The 21,251-nt window shown below is 44.2% G+C and overlaps 1 protein-coding gene and 1 pseudogene across 1 annotated transcript in view; both read left to right on the forward strand.

The window, feature by feature from the left end:
• Positions 1 to 11,573, forward strand: part of LOC110596809 — a 37,337-nt pseudogene extending 25,764 nt beyond the window's left edge.
• CREG2 (cellular repressor of E1A stimulated genes 2) overlaps positions 1 to 21,251 on the forward strand; it is a 66,071-nt gene that overhangs the window by 35,932 nt on the left and 8,888 nt on the right. The window lies entirely within an intron of this gene.

A 21,251-nucleotide genomic window follows, 5' to 3' on the forward strand; every position in this document is an offset into this window, starting at 1 on the left:
TGGTGGATTCGTTTCCTGTTGCTGCTGTAACAAATTACCACAATTCGGACCTTGAACAACTATTGTAATACAATCAGTGGCAGGAAACTATGGGGGGCGGGCAGGGAGGGGCAGGGAGGTGGGATTAACTGTAGTCGATATCTGTCTGGGGATAGGAGGGCACACTTCATCAACAAGGGTACCTACACAATGCATATTTGTATACCTAACCCTTAACTGTACCCCACAATTTTTTTTTTTTTTTTTTGAGTTGGAGTCTCACTCTGTCGCTGAAACTGGAGTGCAGTGGCCGCTCCCGACCACCGCAGCCTCGACCTGCTGGGCTCCGGCGATCCTTCCGCCTCAGCCTTCCGAGTAGCTGGAACTACAGGCCTGCGCTACCACGCCTGGCTAATTTTTTTGTTTTTTTTTGATTTATTGTAGAGATGAGGTCTCGTCAAGTTGCCCAGGCGGGTCTCGAACCCGCGGGCTCAGGCAATCCACTCACCTCAGCCTCCCAAAGTGGGGATTACAGACTGAGCCACCGAGCCCGGCTCTGTACCCCACAATTTTAAAATAAAAAATATGTATTAAAAAAAATTACCACAATTTTATGGCTTAAAATAACACAGACTTATCACGCTACGGTTCTGGAGGCCAAAACAGGTCTCATTTGGACTAAAACCAAGGTGTTGGTAGGACTGTGTTCTCTTCTAGACGCTCCAGAGCAGGGTCTGTTTTCTTCCCTTTTCCAGCCTCTAGAGGCTGCCTGCATTCCTTAGCTCACACCCCATGCCATATTCAAAGCCAGCAATAGTCAGGAGTATCTTTCTCATAGCACATCACCTTGAAACTCTTCTTGCTTTTCCCTCCCACTTATCGATCCTTGTGATTGCACTGGGCCCAGCCAGATAATCCAGGATCATCTCTCCATCGAAAGTCAGCTGATTAGCAACCCAAATCCCTTTGCCACGTAAGGTAACATCCTCACACGTCCCAGAGATGAGGATGTAGACGCCACTGGGGTCTCTACCACACGTGGGAAGAAAGCGATACTGAGTTTGGCTGGGTTTCCCACTGTGCAACTGGAAAGTTTTCTATTTACCTTTATAAATATATCATTTTTGTAGTTTATGTAATCACTCATGGTAGAGAAGCAAAAAAGCTACCTATTTAAATGTACTATGGGCCAGGCTCAGTAGCTCAGCCTGTAATCCCAGCACATTGGCAGGCCGAGGCGAGAGGATTGCCTGAGCCCACGGGTTCGAGACCCACCCGGGCAACTTGGCAAGACTGCGTCTCTACAATAAATCAAAAATTAGCCAGGCGTGGTAACGTGCACCTGTAGTTCCAGCTACTTGGAAGGCTGAGGCAGAAGGATCACAGGAACCCAGAAGGTCGAGGCTGGTGTGGCCATGAGTGTGCCACTGCACTCCAGCCTGAGAGACAGAGTGAGACTCCAACTCAAAAATAAAATAAAATAATTAAAATTTAAAAAATAAATGTACTGTGTTATTATTCTATGATGACTTACTTCAGAGTGCTAATTTTATTGCTTTTATTACACAACAATTATATGAACAAATTAGCCTTAGTAGTGAACAAAAATTGGGCACAACTGATAACAGTCTTGTCCAGACACAAATTCTAATATTTCAGTACACCATATGTAAATTTAATTCTTATTTACTTTTTTTTTTGAGTTGTAGTCTCACTCTGTCGCCCAGGCTAGAGTGCCGTGGCATGCTCATGGCCACTGCAGCCTCAACTTGCTGGGCTCAGGTGATTCTTCTGCCGCAGCCTTCTGAGTAGCTGGAACTGCAAGTGCACACTGCCATGCCTAGCTACTTTTTTTGGTTCATTGTAGAGATGAGGTCTGGCCTAGTTGCCTGGGCTGGTCTCGAATACCTGGGCTCAAGCAATCCTCTTGCCTCAGCCTCCCAAAGTGCTGGGATTGCAGGCTTGGACCACCATGCCCGGCCTCCTGTTTACTATTTTTAAGTATTTTCTCCTATGCTTTTAAGATATTTTTACAAAGCTCACTGTAGGTTGGGTTTTTATAGTTATTGTATAGATTACAACCCATCATTCCTTCATCTGAACCCACAAGAAAAATTTACAACTCAGCAACTACATTTTTTGCAGCGTCAGAAACACTACCGATTATAACACTTTCAAATGGTACGCAGTGTTCCCACATGAAGCAATTTACCCGAATTTTTCAGATTATCCACAGTTACTCCCTCTTGATACAACACAGCAGGGTGTACAATAAAGAAAAACTTCTAGGCAAGTGAGAACAAGTTCCTTAAATATAGCAAAACATGGGCTTTGCCTGACAGATATTTCTTTCTTGCTATTTTAATGTAATATAATAGATGAGAATGAGTTTTACTGATTCATGCCTCAAGACAGACTTTTATGATATACACCACCTATGAAAAGAGGAGCTCTCCCTCAGAGTCTGGCTAAGGGGATTCCCCAAGACCACACTCAGGCTCGTTGATTTACTAGAAGGACCCACAAGACTCAAAAGTTCACGGTTTGCTACAGCTAGAGGATAGAAATCAAGATCATCAAAGGTAAAAGGTGCTGGACACGGTAGCTCATACCCGTAATCCCGGCGCTTTGGGAGGCAGAGGTGAGAGGACTGCCTGAGCCCAGGGATTCGAGACCAGCCTGGCAACTTGGCGAGACCTCGTCTCTACAATAAATTAAAAAATTAACCTGGCATGGTGGTGTGCGCCTGTAGTTCCAGCTACTTGGAAGGCTGAGGCTGCAGTGGCCGTGAGCATGCCACTACACTCCAGCCTGGGCAACAGAGTGAGACTCCAATTTAAAAAAAAAAAAAAGATGCTAAGACTTTCATAGCTAGGAAGAAATAAATGCCTGGCTTCAAAGCTTCAAAGCACATGATGACTCTCACATGAGGGGCTGATGCAGCTGGTGACTTTAAGTTGATATCAGTGTTCACTTACCATTCTGAAAATCCCAAAGCCCTTAAGAGTTATGATAAATCTAGTCTGCTTGTGTTCTCTAAGTGGAATAACAAAGCCTGGATGACAGCACATCTGTTTGGAGCATGGTGTACTGAATATTTTAAGCCCACTGAAACTTACTGCTCAGAAAAGAAAGATTCCCTTTTAAAATATTATTGTTCATTGACAATGCACCTGGTTACCCAAGAGCTCTGATGGAGATGTACAAGGAGATTAATGTTGTTTTTATATCTGCTAACATAAAATCCATTCTGCAGCTTGTGGATCAAGGAGTGATTTTGACTTTCAAGTCTTATTACGTAAGAAAGAATATATTTTGCAAGGCTATAGCTGCCATAGACAGTGATTCCTCTGATGAATCTGGGCAAAGTAAATTGAAAACCTTCTGGAAAGGATTCACCATTCTAGTTGCCATTAAGAGCACTCATCGGTTGGGCGGTGGCTCACTCCTATAATCCCAGCCCTTTGGGAGGTGGAGGTGAGAGAATTTCCTGAAGCCACAGATTCGAGACCAACCCGGGCAACATGGAGAGACCTTGTCTCTACAATAAGTCAAGAAAAATTAGCTGGGCATGGTGGTACACACCCGTGGCTCCAGCTACTTGAAGGCTGAGGCGGAAAGATCACCACAGCCCAGCAGGTCGAGGCTGCGGTGGTTGTAAGCAAGCCACTGCACTCCAGCCTGGGCGATGGAGTGAGACTCCAACTCAAAAAAAAAGAAAGAAAGAAAATGCTACAGCCGCCCCTTCTGGTCCCAAATATGGCCAGAAGGATATCAAAGTCACCAATAATAATTTGGAGGTTGCCAAGGATTTATTTTAAAGTGTTTTCAAGTCTGACCGAGAACTCTGACGTTTAGAAATAGATAAGATGTGAATATTTAAAGTCATATTTTCTTTTCAGAAAAAAAAGAAAAAAGAAAATGCTACAGCCACCCAACCATCACAACCACCACGCTGATCAGTCAGTAGCCGTCGGCATCAAAGCTAGACCACCTATTAACAAAAAGATTATGACTTGTTGAAGGCTCACTCACATTTTTTTGCAGTAAAATACTTGCACTTAAACTATGTACATTGTTTTTAGATATAATGCTGTCGCATGCTTCGTAGATTACAGTATAGTACAAGCATAGCTTGTATATGCACCAGGAAACCAAAAAAATGTGTGTGACTCACTTTATTGCAAGATTTGTTTTATCACAGTAGTCGGTAACTAAACCCACAATATCTCCAAGATATGCTTCTATTCCAAGGGTTCAGAGGTTGTCTTTCAGGAGTTGGTCAAGGGCCAGTCCTCCTGAAGACAGATCTTTCTTTGGAGTGTGTTGGAATGTGCAGGGTTTGAGCAACCCAGGCCTGCTGAGTTAACCTTTTACTACATACTAGGAGATGATGATATATGAACTACATTGCATGGATTTTGTGAGGATTCAACAATCAGCTGCTTTAAAAGATGATAGGATATGTGCATGCCAAATAATCATAGCCGATTTCAAAGTATTAGAAAGTTAGAAATTCTATCACTCTCTCAAATAATCATTAAATTATGAAACAAATGAATAGATATCTAAGGAGGTGGATTTGGAGTGATCTGCACAGCCCACCCAGAACTGTCAGGGTTGGCCGAAAATGGGGCCCAGGCCGGGCACGGTGGTCAACGCCTATAATCCTAGCACTTTGGGAGGCTGAGGTGAGAGGACTTCCTGAGCCCACAGGTTCGAGACCAGCCTGGGCAACTTGGTGGGACCTCATCTCTACAATAAATAAAAAAATGAGCCAGGCATGATGGAGCATACCTGTAGTTCCAGCTATTTGGAAGTCTGAGGCAGAAGGATCACCGGAGCCCAGCAGGTCAAGGCTGCGGTGGCCAGGAGTGTGCACTGCCCTCCAGCCTGAGTGACAGGCTGCCACCTGTCAGTCTTAAAATGGAGATTGGTTGTGTTTGTAGTAGATCCTCTTCCAAGGAAGCCAGGAAAATATGGGCAAGATAGATTGTATACGGCTCCTAGAAATGTTACATATTTTTACCAATCTGAAGATATAATGCCCATCAGCGTCATGATGAAAGCTGGGCCCCATTTTCTTAGCAAGAGAGGCAGAGAGGAGACTTGGATGCGCATTATTTCAGGAGCATCATCCTTTTCTTATCATTTGACTTCAACTCAAAAAAAAAGAAAAAGAAACTGGGGCCCAGCTTTCACCATGATGCTGATGGGTATTATATCTTTAGGTTGGTAAAAATATGTAACATTTCTAGGAGCCATATAAAATCTATCTTGCCCATATTTTCCTGGCCTCCTTGGAAGAGGATCTACTACAAACACAGCCAATCTCCATTTTAAGCCTGAAAAAAACATTTTCAAAATTGTATTAACATCTGCCCACATTATATATTATCCTCTATCCTCCTGATTTTTTTTTCTCTTCCACCTCAGCCTTCCAAGTAGCTGGGACTATAGGCACACATCATCATGCCCCACTAATTATTTATTGTACAGATGAGGTCCCTCCAAGTTATCCAGCCTGGTCTCATGCCAGTGGGCTCGGGCAATCCTCTCACCTCGGCTTCCCAAAGTGCTGGGATTATAGGTGTGAGCCGCTATGCCCGGCCTATCCCCCCTAATTTAATCCCCACCGCTGCCACAATTTACATCTGCAACAGACTTAGCAAGAGAGGCAGAAAGGAGACTTTTGATGCACATTATTTCAAGAGCATCACCCTTTCCTTATCATTTTTGTATTGGTCCGCTCAGGCTGCTGTAACAAAACACCACAATCGGAGAGGCTTAACCACAGGAATTTATTTTATCACAGTTCTGCAAGCTGGATGTCTAAGATCAAGGTGCAAGCATGTCTGATTGCTCCTGAGGCCTCTGTCCTTGGCTTGCAGGTGGCCGCCTTCTCACCATGCCCTCATACGATTTTCCTCTGTTCACATGCATCCCTGGTGTTTCTTTCTCTTATGTAAGACACTGGTTCTGTGAGATCAGTGTCCCACCCTCAGTCACCGACCTTAATTGCATCTTCAAAGCTCGGATCTTTAAATATGGCCACATTGAGAGTTAGGTCTTTAACATATGAATGTTGAAGGAATTCAGTTCTACTTATACTACCACTCTTCATGGTATCTCATACCTGACAACATCAGCAGCAGCAACAACATTATTATATGAAGGCTTACTAAGGGCCAGGCACTGTGCTATCTACTTTATATGAATTCGTGCATTGAATACTCGTGCAGGGAGCCAATTCACAGCACCTCTCTTCTATCCTCTTGGTCTAAACCAGGGGTTGGCTATTTTTGTTTCTATAAAGGGCACAGATAGTAAAAGTGTTAGGTGATGCAGGTCATGTTGTCAACTGTAATAATAATTGAACTCTGTCTTGTAACATAAAAGTAGTTATAGACAATATGGAAACAAATGAATACGGCCGTGTGCTAATAAAATTTTATTCTAGCACATTGAAGTTTGAAATTCATGTCGAGCCGGGCTCGGTGGCTCAGCCTGTAATCCCGCGCCTTTGGGAGGCTGAGGTGAGTGGATTGCCTGAGCCTGTGGGTTCAAGACCCGCCTGGGCAGCAAGACCTCATCTCTACAATAAAAAAAAAAATCAGCCAGGCGTGGTAGCACCTGCCTGTAATTCCGGCTACTGGGAAGGCTGAGGAGGAAGGATCGCCGGAGCCCAGCAGGTCGAGGCTGCGGTGGCCGGGAGCGGCCACTGCACTCCAGTCTGGGCGACAGAGTGAGACTCCAACTCAAAAAAAAAGAAATTCATGTCGTTTTCATGTGTCATAAAATATTGTTCTTTTGATTTTTTTCAACTATTTAAAAATGTAAAATATATTCTTGCCTCTTGAGCTGAATCCACGTTGGACTAGCAGGCCATTATTCACCTGATCTAAACCAATTGAGAAAGAAAAGATTAAGGCAAAGGGAATAGTAAAATATCACCTTTAACAGTGGTAAAGCCAGGCATGGTGGCTCACACCTGTAATCCCAACAATTTGGGAGGTAGAGGCGAGAGGATTGCCTGAGCCCAGGGGTTCAAGACCAGTCTGGGCAACTTGGTGAGACCTCATTTCTATAGTAAATCAAAAAATTAGCCAGGCGTGATGGCACACCCCTGCAGTTCCAGCTACTTGGAAGGCTGAGGCAGAAGAACCTCCTGAGCCCAGCAGGTCGAAGTTGCGGTGGCCATGAGCGTGCCACTGCCCTCCAGCCTGGGTGACAGAGGGAGCCTTCGACTCAAAAAAAAAAAATTGGTAAAGTCAACATGGAGAATGTGTGCAAGGAAACACCCGAATTAGAGAGATTTACACACCAATCCAGGCAATTCTGAACCCTGGGCTTCCCTGAGTAATGGCAGGCCTCGTTTTAATTTACAGCATAAACCAGGCACAGTGGCTCACCTGTAATCCCAACACTTTGGGAGGCTAAGGCAAGAGGATTGCCTGAAATCAGGGGCTCAAGACCAGCCTGGGCAACTGAGCGAGACCTCGTCTCTACAAGAAATCAGAAAACTAACCGGGATGGTGGCATGCACCTGTAGTTCCAGTTACTTGGAAGGCTGAGGTGGAGGGATCACCTGAGACCAGCAGGTCAAGGCTGCGGTAGCCATGAGCATGCCACTACACTTCCAGTCTGGGTGACAGAGTGAGACTCCAACTCGGAAAAAAAAAAAATTGACAGTGTGGAGAGATAGAACAGAATGTGTACTTCTTGAAGGGAGCTGGGACTGAGTTACACGTGTCCGATTTCTCCTCCCAAATTCATCAAAGTCTGAGTAACACTGAGTAACAGAGAAAGTCAAAAACATTATGCTAGTGGAGGTCCCCTCATCAGCAAGATCAAGAGGTCGCCTTCTTCTCTCTCACCAATACTTCACAACAATCCCATCAGGCAGGAAATACATTTATCTATTTTTTGCGGATGGGGAAACTAAGGCACAGAGAGGCTGAATCACAACTCAGACTCAAACCCAGGAGTCTGGCTCAGAGTCCAAATTCTTTGCTGTTGTTGTTGCAGGTGCACTTGTAAATCACTCATCATGAAATGGGCAAAAGAGCCCATATTCCTAACCACCCGCCATTGGCTTTTCATATCTTTCTCCACCAACCAGTATCCATATATCAGAATGCTCAAGCATGCCGACTATAGAAAACGGACAAGAAAAGGATATTTTGTTCCCTTTCTCCTGGCTTATAACCGGCCTCAAGCAAAAGGGAAATGCAGATATCTATCTCCTGCTTCCTTCTCCCCTTCAATGTTGAAGAGCAATTCATCATAAAGGCTTCTCATCTAAACTTAGATAATAAAATGCAGTGCCAGAAAAAAATCACTCAAGGCAATAGACTAAGAGAAGAGAGAAATATTCACTCTGTCTGGGGAAAAAAAATAACTTCACCTTTAATGCACTCACATTAACTTAGTATAATTTTATGAATGCCTATAAGTTAAAGCAAAATGTTTCATAGAATAACACCCTTCGTTACTTCTTTATGGTACTCAAAATGCTTTTACGTACATTTGGTTGCTGTGAGGAAGGCAGGCAAGAAATTGATATCGTCACTTTACAGAAGAAGAAACTGAGGCTTAGTACATCTCGTCACAGATCACATGGAAAACAGCAGCACTAAGACTAGACACTGTGTTCTTCTCATCCCTCAGATACTCAGCACATCTCTCACAAATAAAAAGTAAAATTATTCAGCATAAGAGCTCCAACTTTCTAGCCCATTCTATATACTCAATAAATGGGAGCGCCAGGAAAATATTAAAGTTAAACTGCAGCTGTGAATTCTGTGAGTAAATAGATTTTAAAACATGTACCTTCGAGACCAGCCCGGACAACTTGGTGATCTCTACAATAAATGAAAAAAAATTAGCTGGGCGCGGTAGTGCACACCTATAGTTCCAGCTACTTGGAAGGCTAGGCAGAGGGATCACATGGGCCCAGCAGGTCCACGCTGGGGTGACAGTGAGCCTGCGTGCCACTGCACTCCAGTCTGGGCGACAGAGAGAGATTCCAACTCAAAAAAAAAAAAAAAAGGTACTTCTCAATATAAAATGCTGACAATTAAATTTTATATGGAAAAAGTAAGATAAAAAGTCATATATGCTATAATTACATTTATTTAAAAATACACTCATTTTTATCTTCTCCAAATCTCCAAAATCGCCTCCAAATTTTCTATGCAGAAATTGTGTTTAAAATCTAAAAAAGAAAAATCTTATTATTTAAAGTTTTAAAATATGACCAACCAGGTGCAGCGGCATGTGCCTGCAGTCCCAGCTACTCATGAGATTAAGGCTGAAGGATGGCTTAAGTCCAAGAGCTCTAGGCTATAGTGCACTATGCCAACTGAGTGTCCACACTAAACTTGGCATCAATATGGTGACCCCCAGGAGGAGGGGACTACCAGGTTGCCTACAGAGGAGTGAACCAGCCCAGATCAGAAACAAAGCAGGTCAAAACACCTGTACTGCTCAGTAATGGGATCGTGCCTGTGAATAGCCACTGCACTCCAGGCTGGGCAACAGAGCAAAACCTTATCTCTAAAAAAATAAAAAATAAATAAAATTATGACCATAGACTTCATCAATCTAAAAACCTATATGAAGATAAACATTCTTTTAAATGCATGGTCATAAGTAACAAAATGACATCTCCAGGGATCAAAAATGAAGATTTAAAAAAAAAAAAAAAACAGAACCCAAACTTTCTAGTGAGATTTACCAGTCTGAGAAAATTTAATACAGTAAGAAAAAGGAAACAATATCCTGGGCTGAATCCAGTGGAGAGTTAGAAGGAAGATCCCATAAAAAATAAGGATGCTACAGTTTCAACTAAATATTAAGAGACTTTATTCATTTTATATATTCTTGTAATCAATAAGGTATACACGTTGGGTACCTATTTCTGATACTTGTTTCTACTGGCTCTTGGTTCTTCTTGTGGAATTTAGATCGTGAGTTCACCTTAACAAGGCTTATTCTACAAAAAAATCTTGAGGAAAGGACTTCCCCAGGGAAAATGAATAGCCCATGAGAACAAATTATATAGATCCTGATAGAGGTTGCTATACAAAAACCAGCAAACTTCACCCTACAGTGAAACCCATAGGTCAAAAAACCATACCTATGCAGTCCAAGTGTCCAGTCAGCTCCTGTGTGCCACACTTTAAATAAGAATAGTCTGCCCAAGCCGGGCTCGGTGGCTCAGCCTGTAATCCCGCGCCTTTGGGAGGCTGAGGTGAGTGGATGGCCTGAGCCCGCGGGTTCGAGACCCGCCTGGGCAGTGAGACCTCATCTCTACAATAAATTAAAAAAATCAGCTGGGCGTGGTAGCGCATGCCTGTAATTCCGGCTACTTGGAAGGCTGAGGCGGAAGGATCGCCGGAGCCCAGCAGGTCGAGGCTGCGGTGGCCGGGAGCGGCCACTGCACTCCAGTCTGGGTGACAGAGTGAGACTCCAACTCAAAAAAAAAAAAAAAAAAGAATAGTCTCCCCCTTGTCCCGGTCCCCCCCACCCAGGTTCCCTCAGCCCAGTCTGGTCCAGTCCAGTTCCTGGGAGAATAAAGTCCATGTACAAAGAGGAGCTTCCATTCGAGAAGCGCCGCTCTGAGGGTGAGAAGATCCGAAAGAAATACCCAGACCAAAGACGTGAACTTGACAAAGGGTGCTGGATTTCAAATCACGTCCTCTTGATATAAGCTCTATTTTCTGAACGGAAACCCATTTTCATGGTCATTTTTAAAAATTCAGTAGGTTTCTGGGTATCGTAAAGATGTTGACTACAGATATAACTGTGCAAATTTCAGTGTTTTATTTTGAGATGAGAGTTTTGTTATAGTTTATAAGAGATATTTTCCTATTCAGACCTCAGGGCTATTTTGGGACCTTCAAATAAATGTGAAGCCCAGCAGCTTCAATTTTTGATATTCAAAAGGCAAATAATCTTTCAGTTAAATAGAATGTTGTATTATTCACATTCCCTTTTTACTTCTAACAAACACTGTACCTAATGTTTTAAAAGTACAGAAAAGAGATGTAGTATAAAATGGGGGAACTGTGGGTAAATAATTAAAAATCATTTGCAAAATAAACTTCTTATGGGAAAGAAAGAGAGAGAGAGAGAGTGAGAGAGAGAGAGAAAGAGAGAGAGAGACAGAGAGAAAGAGAGTCAGAGAGAGAGAGAAAGAAAGAGAGAGAGAGAGAAAGAAAGGAAGAAAGGAAAGAGGAAGAAAGGAAAGAAAGAAAAGGAAGGAAGGAAGGAAAGAAAGAAAGAAGAAAGAAAGACCCAGACACGGTCCTGGTGATAGTATAAAAGGCTCCCAAAACTCGGATAGGAGACCTGGACAAAAAGAAATACCTGGTGACTTCTGATCTTATGGTTGATCAGTTCTACTTCTTGATCCAGATGCGAATTCATCTTGGAGCTGAGAATGCCTTGCTTTTCTCTGTCAACAATGTCATCCCACCTACCAGTGCCACACGGGTCAGCTGTACCAGGAACACCACGAAGAAGACTTCTTTCTGTGCGTTGCCTGCAGCAATGAAAGTGTCTATGGTCTGTGCAACTGCTGGCCCTGAGGTGGAGGGGGGTGGTCTTATTCTACCAAGAGAGAGGTGGCCCCTTCCTTGACCTCCTCCTCATCCTCCTTCAGGCTCAAACGCCACCTCCTTTCTTCAGGACCCGCACTTCCGAACGTTTCAGGCTTTCTCTCTAGCTCGTCTTAGCAGGAAGGGTGGTGGTGGGGATGGCATCTTGTACCTTTCCTTTCTCCTTTCTTCTCCTTTCTCTGCCTACCTTTTCCACTCTGCTTTAGACCTCTTGATGGTGCATCTCTGTTACACCCAGGGATTGTTTTGGATTCCGTTCCCTGTCTAACTGCCCAAGAGGCTCAGAACCCTAGCAGCCCCTTCCTTTCACTCCATTCTTTGCGGGGGGTAGTCAGAAGGGACTGAAATTGGGAAAAGAAGGTAGGAGTCACCATCAGTAAAGAGGAAACCGCCGGCTCAGTGGCTCGGCCTGTCATCCCAGCACTTTGGGAGGCCAAGGTGAGAGGATTGTCTGAGCTCAGGGGTTCAAGACCAGCCCTGGCAACTTGGCGAGATCTCGTCTCTACAATAAATCATGAAAGTTAGCCGGGCATGGCAGTGCGTGCCTGTAGGTCCGACCACTTGGAAGGCTGAGGCGGAAGGATCGTTGGAGCCCAGCAGGTCAAGGCTGCGGTGGCCGGGAGCATGCCACTGCACTCCAGTCTGGGCGACAGAGTGAGAGTCCAACTCAAAAATAAAGAAAGAAAGAAAGAGGAAACCACCAAGCTGAACTTAAATAAATAAATGATAGCCAAGGAGAACCTATCATTTGTGGAAGTTTCTACCATGCCAAAAAAACAAAGCAAGACAAAAACAGATCAAAGGAATTTAGGAAGAACTAAAACAATATAGATGGGTGGAAGCAATTTTTCAGGAGAGAAGATGATATACGGGGTCTGACAATTAAATTCACGAATTCATCCTAGAAAATGTGCTGCATACCTCCTTGCTGAATATCACTGCGGTCACCTTTGATGTATTCCCCTGGGGAAGCTATACTCTGACGCCAGCTAGTCCACCCATCGAAGCAATTTTGGAACTCTTTTTCTGGAACGGCCATCAGAGCTGCTGTTGTAGTACCCTTGACATCATGAGTGTCATCCAATGTCTTCCTTTCAATATTTCCTTTATCTGCCGGGCTCGGTGGCTCAGCCTATAATCCCAGCACTTTGGGAGGCTGAGGTGAGTGGATTGCCTGAGCCCGCGGGTTCGAGACCCACCTGGGCAACTTGGTGAGACCTCATCGCTACAATAAAACCAAAAATTAGCCAGGCGTGGTAGTGCACGCCTGTAGTTCCAGCTACTCGGAAGGCTGAGGCGGAAGGATCACCGGAGCCCAGCAGGCGAGGCTGTGGTGGCCGGGAGCGGCCCCTGCACTCCAGTCTGGGCGACAGATGAGACTCCAACTCAAAAAAAAAAGATTTTCCTGACTGTTTCTCTATCGATGTTTATTTGATCTGCTATGCTTCTCACAGTCAACCGACGAAATTTTTACAATGTTTTCATCAGTTCTGCTTGCAACTGGTCATCCTAACTTCTCTTCATCAGTGACACTTTTTCTCTCCTCAAAAAAATGTTTAATCCATTTGTACACTGACGTTTTCTTCATGGCATTAGCTCCACAGCTTGAACTCGCATGTCCCCGACTTCACTTCCACTCTTGCCAAGTTTAACAAGAAATGTAATGTTTGTACATTGCTCTGATTCAAGCTCCAACATTCTTGCAATGCCACACAAAATATGCAACAACAATAATGAATGCCACTCAGCAAGACACCACCACACGTTGACACAAACACAAACAAGGTTATAAAACCTTACTGAGTTGTTTGTACAGTGCTGCCAATGGAAACGTGTAGTGGCAAGTTCACCAACTTAATTATCAGACCTTCTATTGCAGAAGAATAGTCTTTAAAGTAAATACACTTAATGATTGAGGACAAAAAAAAAAAATGAGCTCTTCAAATTAAAAATAAGGCCGGGCACTTTGGGAGGTCGAGGCAAGTAGATTGCCTGAGCCCAGGGGATCGAGACCAGCCTGGGAAACTGGGCAAGACCTTGTCTCTACAATAAATAAAGCAAACTAGTCGGGCATGGTGGTGCACACCTGTAGTCCCAGCTACTTGGAAGACTGAGGCAGAAGGACCGGCAGAGCCCAGCAGGTAGAGGCTGCAGTGACCATGAGCATGCCACTGCACTCCAGCCTGGGTGACACAGACTCCAACTAAAAATATATATATATACATTAAAAATATGAGCCAGGCATGGTGACACACCTGTAATCTCAGCACTTTGGGAGGGAGAGGTGAAAGGATTGCCTGCACTCAGGGGTTCAAGACCAGCCAGGGCAACTTGGCGAGACCTCATCTCTACAACAAATCAAAGTTAGGTGTGGTGGCACGTACGTGTAGTTCCAGCTACTTGGAAGGCTGAGGTGGAAGATTCACCTTGGCCCAGCAAGTCAAGGCTGCAGTGGCTGTGAGTGTGGGCAACAGAGTGAGACTCCAATTTAAAAAAAAAAAAATTTAGGCCAGGCTTGGTGGCTCAGACTGTAATCCCAGCACTTTGGGAGGCCAAAGCGAGTGGATTGCCTGAGCCCACGAGTTCGAGACTGTTCGGGCAACTTGGTGAGACCTCGTCTCTACAATAAAGCAAAAATTAGCCGGGTGTGGTGGCACACACCTGTAGTTCCAGCTACTTGGAAGGCTGAGGCAGAAGGATTGCCAGAGCCCAGCAGGTCGAGGCTGTGGTGACCGGAAGCATGCTACTGCACTCCAGTCTGGGCAACAGAATGAGACCCCAACTCAAAAAGAATTAAAAAATATGACAGCAGTCATTTTAAAAGTTCAACCAAGGGGTTAGAGAGTAGATTTGAGATAATCTTCCAAAATGTAGACTCAAAAGACAAATATGGGCTGTGATCCCAACACTTTGCAAGGGAGGATCACTTGAGGCCAGGAGTTCGAGACCAGCCTGGGCAACATAGCAAGATCCAATCTTTGTAAAGTTTAAAATAAATTGGCCAGGCCTAATGACAGACACCTGTAGTCCTAGCTACTTGGGAGGCTGAGATAGGAGGATTACTTGAGACCAGGAGTTCAAGGTTTCAGTGAACTATGATTGGGCTACTGCATTCCAGCTTTGGTGACAAAGCAGGACCCTGTGTCTAAAAAAATAAGAAAATTAAAGGAACAATCCAAAAGGTCAAAGTAAATAATTCCAGAAAAAGTAGAGTGACAAAATGAAAGGGAAAAAATTATCAAATATATAATTCAAGAAAAATTTCCCAAATGAAAAAACACGAGTCTCCAGGTTTAAAACAGCCCATCAAGTAAAGAAAACAATGAATCTATTTTATAAAAGTTATGTCCAAGCCAGGCTCAGTGGCTCAGCCTGTTATCCCGCGCCTTGGGAGGCTGAGGTGAGTGGATTGCCTGAGCCCACAGGTTCGAGACCCGCCTGGGCAACTTGGCGAGACCTCATCTCTACAATAAATCAAAAATCAGCTGGGCATGGTAGCACGCACCTGTAATTCCGGCTACAAGGAAGGCTGAGGTGGAAGGATCGCCGGAGCCCAGCAGGTCAAGGCTGCGGTGGCTGGTAGTGGCCACTGCACACCAGTCTGGGACAGAGTGAGACTCCAACTCAAAAAAAAAAAAAAAAAGTTATGTCAAGGTACATCATCACAGAAATTTCAGGAAATCATAGGTAAGGATTAGTTTATAAAATCTTCCAGAGGAGCAAAGAGAAGTTCATTGGAAGAGAGGAAGGAAACAAGAAAGAGAATGACATTAGACTGTTTAATATCAATTCTACAATGGAGGAATGTCTTTAACATGATTTGAGAAAATTGTTTCAAACACTACGTTCAATACCCACCCAAACTATCAATCTAGCTGGGCACAATGGCTGACGCCTGAAATCCCAGCACTTCTGGGAGGCTGAGCCCAGGGGTTGGAGACCAGCCTGGGCAATTTGGTGAGACCTCAGCTCTATAATAAATTTAAAAATTAGGCTGGGCTTGGTGGCTCAACCTGTCACCCCAGCACTTTGGGAGGCTGAGGCAAGTGGATTGCCTGAGCCTGCAGGTTTGATACCAGCCCAGGCAACTTGGTAAGTCCTTGTCTCTCCAATAAATCAAAAATTAGCTGGGCATGGTACCACGTGCCTGTCTTTCTGGCTACTTGGAAGGCTGAGGCAGAAAGATTGCCAGGGCCCAGCAGGTCAATGATGGAGTGGCCGTGAGTGTACCATGGCACTCTAGCCTGGGTGACAGAGTGAGACTCCGACTCAAAAAAAAATAAATAAATTAGCCGGTCATGGTGGCACACCCCTGTAGTTCCAGCTACTCAGAAGGCTGAGGCAGAAGGGTTACCTGAGCCCAGCAAGTCAAGGCTGCAGTAGCTGTGAGTGCCACTGCCCTCCAGCCTGGGCGACAGAGTGAGACTCTGATTCAACAACAACAGCAATGACAAAAAATGAGGATAAATAAATAATATTCTCAGAGATACAGATCCTCAAAGAATTTTTCTTCCCATGTACTGCTCAGAAGACATCGATTTCTGGCAGAATTATGATATCAAAATGAGAAAGAAAGAAAGACCCCAGGAAAGAAGTGAGCCAACAGAGAAATAATGAAATTCTCCGACGATAAAGACAATTCTCCAGATGACAGTTATGCAGCAAACACTGGAAGCACATAGCACAGCTGGGAACTAGTGGAAAAGGGTCCCCAAAAGAAAAAAAAATGAATTTAATGGAATACAGTTTACTTGAGATATAATTCATGTACCATGAAATTCATTAACCCTGTCGCTCAGGCCGGGGTGCAGTGGCACGCTCCCAGCCACCGCAGCCTCGACCTGCTGGACTCAGGTAATCCTTCCACCTCAGCCTTCCAAGGAGCTGGAACTACAAGCATGCGCCAACAAGTCTGCTAATTTTTTGGTTTATTGTAGAGATGAGGCCTCTCCAAGTTGCTTCGGTTGGTCTCGCCCCCGTGGGCTCAGGCAATCCTCTCACCTCCACCCCCCAAAGTGGAAATTCAACTTTTTTAAGTACAAAGTTTACTCAGTTTTAGTATGCTCACAAGGTTGTGCAACTGTCATCACTATCTAATTCCAGACAACTGTTATTTCCCCCAAAATAAACCCATACACGCTAGTAGCCTGTTTCCGTTTCTTCTTCTTCTCAGCCCCTGACAACGACTAACCACTAATCTACTTTCAGTTTCTGTGGATTTGCATAATCTAGGAGAGATATAGGTATATGTGTATTTTTTGTGTTTTTATATATTTATGTATAAAATATACACATATTTATGTGTTTTTAAGGTTTATCCATGCTGTAGTAGACATCGGTATTTCAACTCTTTGCATGGTTGAAAGATATTCTAGAGTGGATTCACCACTTTTTGTCCATTTTGATGAACATTTGGTTTATTTCCACTTTTGTGCTAAATAATGCTGCTATGAACATGTATGCACAAGTTTTTATTTTTCTTAATTTGGAGTCTCACTCTGTTGCCCAGGCTGGAGTGCAGTGATACACTCACGGCCACCGCAGCCTCGACCTGCTGGGCTCCGGCAATCCATCCGCCTCAGCCTTCCAAGTAGCTGGAACTACAGGCACATGCCGCCACGCCCAGCTAATTTTTTGATTTATTGTAGAGACAAGGTCTCGCCAATTTGCCCAGGCTGGTCTCGAGCCCGTGGGCCCAGGCAATCCTCTCACCTCGGCCTCCCAAAGTGCTGGGGTTATAGGTGTGAGCCACCACAGTAGCCTTATGTACAAGTTTTTGTGTGAGCTTATGTTTTCAGTCTTTTGAATATTAGAGAATGTATCTTGCATTTGACCAGCATGGTGTCTCATGCCTATAATCTCAGCTGAGGCAAGAGGATTGCCTAAATGCAGGAGTTCAATATCAGCCTGGGCAACATGTCAAGTCCTCGTCTCTACAATAAATCAGAAAATTAGTCAGGTGTGGTGGCATGCACCTGTAGTCCCAGCTACTCGAAAGGTTGAGACAGAAGGATAGCCTGAGCCCAGCAGGTCAAGGCTGTGGTAGCCACGATGGTGATACTGCACTCAAGCCTGGGTGACAGTGACTCTGACCTCAAAAAAACAAAAAGAAAATCCATCTTGTATCATATGTGCTAAACAGAAAAGTCTGTGAATGAGGAAATGGTAAGTGCTTAGAAAACTAAGCAAAAAAAGAAATAAAGGAAACTATTATTAATTCCAAACGAAAACAAAAGCTATTCACAATGTACTACATGGTTTTAGCAACAAATAACATAGCATGATAGCGTAAACACTAAATATTTACGTGAGTAAAATTATAACTACTTTAGGAGGAAGAGGAGTGTGTGTGTGTGTGTGTGTGTGTGTGTGTGTGTGTGTGTGTGTGTAATGGGAAGCCAGAAAGGAGGCTACTAAAATATGTAACACACCTATTAATAATCAGTAGAGGCTGGGAGCAGTGACTCATGCCTGTGATATCAGCACTTAGGGAGGCCAAGGCGAGAGTATTGCCTAAGCCCAGGAGTTTGAGACCAGCCTGGGCAACATGACAAGACCTCATCTCTATAATAAATCAAAAACTTAGCCAGGTGTGGTGGCACACACCTGTAGTCCCAACTACCCAGAGCCTGAGGTGGAAGAATTGCCTGAGCCCAGGAGATCAAGACTTCAGTGAGCTGTGATTCAGCCACCGAACTCCAGCCTGGGTGATAGAGTGAGACTCCAACTCAGAAAAAAAAATTCAAAAAGACTCACATTATTAGTTTTCTGTGGTGATTAACAAATTGCCGCACATCGAGAGGCTTGAAACAGACACACTTATTATCTCACAGTTTCTGTGGGTCGGGAGTGTGGACATAGCTTAGCTGGAACCTGTACTCAGGGGTTCACAAGGCTGCAAGCCAGTGTCACTGGGCCATGCTCCTTCCTGAGCCCATGGTCCTCTTCTGAGCTTTGGTTGTTGGCAGATTGCATGTCCCTTGCAGCTGCAGGATTGAGACCCTGAACTCCTGCGGGGCTGTTCCTGCCATGTGGTCAACAATTCACAACACACAGTTTACTTCTAGGCCAGCAGGAGCATCTGTCTCTCTCTCCAGTTGGCTAAGATGGAGTCCTATGTTACGTCTTATAAGCATGGGACTGACACCTCAGCATCTTTGCCATGCTCTGTTGACAAGATGCAAGTCCCAGTACCTCCTGCACTTGAAGAGAAAGGATTGCAAAAGGCATACAGGAGGAGGGATGAAACAGGTCGCCACACTCACTGATAATAGAATAAAACATGATGGGACTTAGAAAATCAAACAAAACCAATCAATATCATTACTAACAAGATGTAGCAAAAGTGGTTATTGGAGGGAAGTTTATAGCCCCAAAATGCTTGTATTTGGAAAGAGTAATGACTGAAAACATAATAAATATACAATATAAGAAGTTAGTCCGGGCTTGGTGGCTTAGCCTGTAATCCCACGCCTTTGGGAGGCTGAGGTGAGTGGATGGCCTGAGTCTACGGGTTTGAGACCCGCCTGGACAGCGAGACCTCATCTCTACAATAAAAAAAAAAAAAATCAGCCGGGCGTGGTAGCGCGTGCCTGTAATTGCAGCTACTCAGAAGGCAGAGGCGGAAGGATCGCCGGAGCCCAGCAGGCGAGGCTGCGGTGGCCGGGAGCAGCCACTGCACTCCAGTCTAGGCGACAGAGTGAGATTCCAACTCAAAAAAAAAAAAAAAAAAAAAAAAGGAAGTTAGAGGCCAGGCTCGGTGACTCAGCCTGTAATCCCGGCACTTTCGGAGGCCAAGGTGAGAGAATTGTCTGAGCCCACGGTTTCAAGACCAGCCTGGGAAAACTGGGGAGACCTCATCTCTACCATTAGTCAAAAAATTAGCCAGGCGTGGTGGCGCGTGCCTGTAGTTCCGGCTACTTGGAAGGCTGAGGCAGAAGGATCGCCGGAGCCCAGCAGGTCGACGCTGGGGTGGCCGTGAGCATGCTACTGCACTCCAGTCTGGGTGGCGGAGTGAGACTCCAACTCAAAAAACAAAAACAAAAACAAACTAATATAATGTAAATGCTGTATAAATAGCTCTTATACTATATTTTTTATTTGTATTATTGTGTTGTATTGCTATTTCGTTGTTGTTATTTTCACATATTTTCAATCCATGGTTGGTGGAATCCATGGATGCAGAATTCACAGATATGGATAGCCAACTCTATTCACAAAAACACCATCAGACCCAGGTGATTTTATACATTCATTTTCCCCAAAAATTCAAGGGACAAATAATCCATAATTTTATACAGATGACTGTAGAGGATAGAAAATGAGAGGCTTCCCTGCCCCATTTTATCGGGCCATTATAACCTTGGTACCAGCCAGCAAGAATGCTATGAGAAGAGACAGTTGATATTGAAAAAGTTCATGACCACAGATGCAGAAGACCTAAATAAGCTACTAGTAAACTGAACCTAGGATCATTAGTGACCTGCTTAGATTTATTCCATAAATTAAGAAGAAAATCTATTCATATGGCTACCATATTAATAGAAATTCAAGAAAATTATAGAAATTATATCATAAAATTTTAACTCTACTATTATTCATTTATTAACTGATTAAAGGAGAAAAAATCATCTCAAATGTGCACAAAAAGCATCAGGTTATATAAGACACTGATACCCAACCTTTTTGGCCTCAGGAACTGGCTTCGTGGAAGACAATTTTTCCATGAACTAGAGGGGAGAGGGATTGTTTCTGGATGATTCAAGTCCATGACATTTATTGTGCACTTTATTTCTATTATGATTATACTGTAATACATAATGAAATAATTATACGACTCGCCATTTTAAAAATGAGGCATGGGCCAGGTGTGATGGCTCACGCCTATAATCTCAGCACTTTGGGAGACTGAGGTAAGAGGACAGCCTGAGCTCAAGGGTTCGAGATCCTTGGGCAACTTGGCGAGACCTCATCTCTACAATAAATCAAAAAATTAACTGGGCGTGGTGGGTCATGCCTGTAGTTCCAGCTACTTGGAAGGCTGAGGTGGAAGGATCACCTGAACCTAGTAGGTCGAGGCTGCAGTGTCTGTGAGCGTGCCACTGCACTCCAGCCTGGGTGACAGAGTGAGACTCCGACTTTAAAAAAAAAAGCCATGATGAAAGTGGTAAATAAAATAATGAGTGGGCCACGTGCAGACTAAAATAAGTGTTGGATTCTGACTTAAAACCTGCCAGTAGACAAAGCCGTACAATTGAAGTTTGGCAGCTCACTTGCCACTCACCGATAGGGTTTTGATATGAATCTGCAAGCAATTGATTTATTATGGTCTCTGTGCAGTCAAACCTCACTGCTAATGTTCATCTGTATTTGCAGCCATTCCCCAGCACTAGCATCACTGCCTGAGCCCTCCCTCAGATCACCAGGCATTAGATTTTCATAAGGAGCGTGCAACCTAGATCTCTTGCATGTGCAGTTCACAATAGGGTCTGTGCTCCTATGAGAATCTAATGCCGCAGCTGATCCGATGGCTGATGGAGCTCAGGTGGTAATGCCAGCAATGGGGAGCAGCTGTAAATATAGATGAAGCAGCCAGGCTTGGTGGCTCAGCCTGTAATTCCAGCACTTTGGGAGGCTGAGGTGAGTGGA

This window comes from Carlito syrichta, unplaced genomic scaffold, assembly GCF_000164805.1.
Source record: "Carlito syrichta isolate Samal-C Ts95f unplaced genomic scaffold, Tarsius_syrichta-2.0.1 Scaffold314328, whole genome shotgun sequence".
In the NCBI taxonomy this organism is placed as follows: Eukaryota; Metazoa; Chordata; class Mammalia; order Primates; family Tarsiidae; genus Carlito; species Carlito syrichta.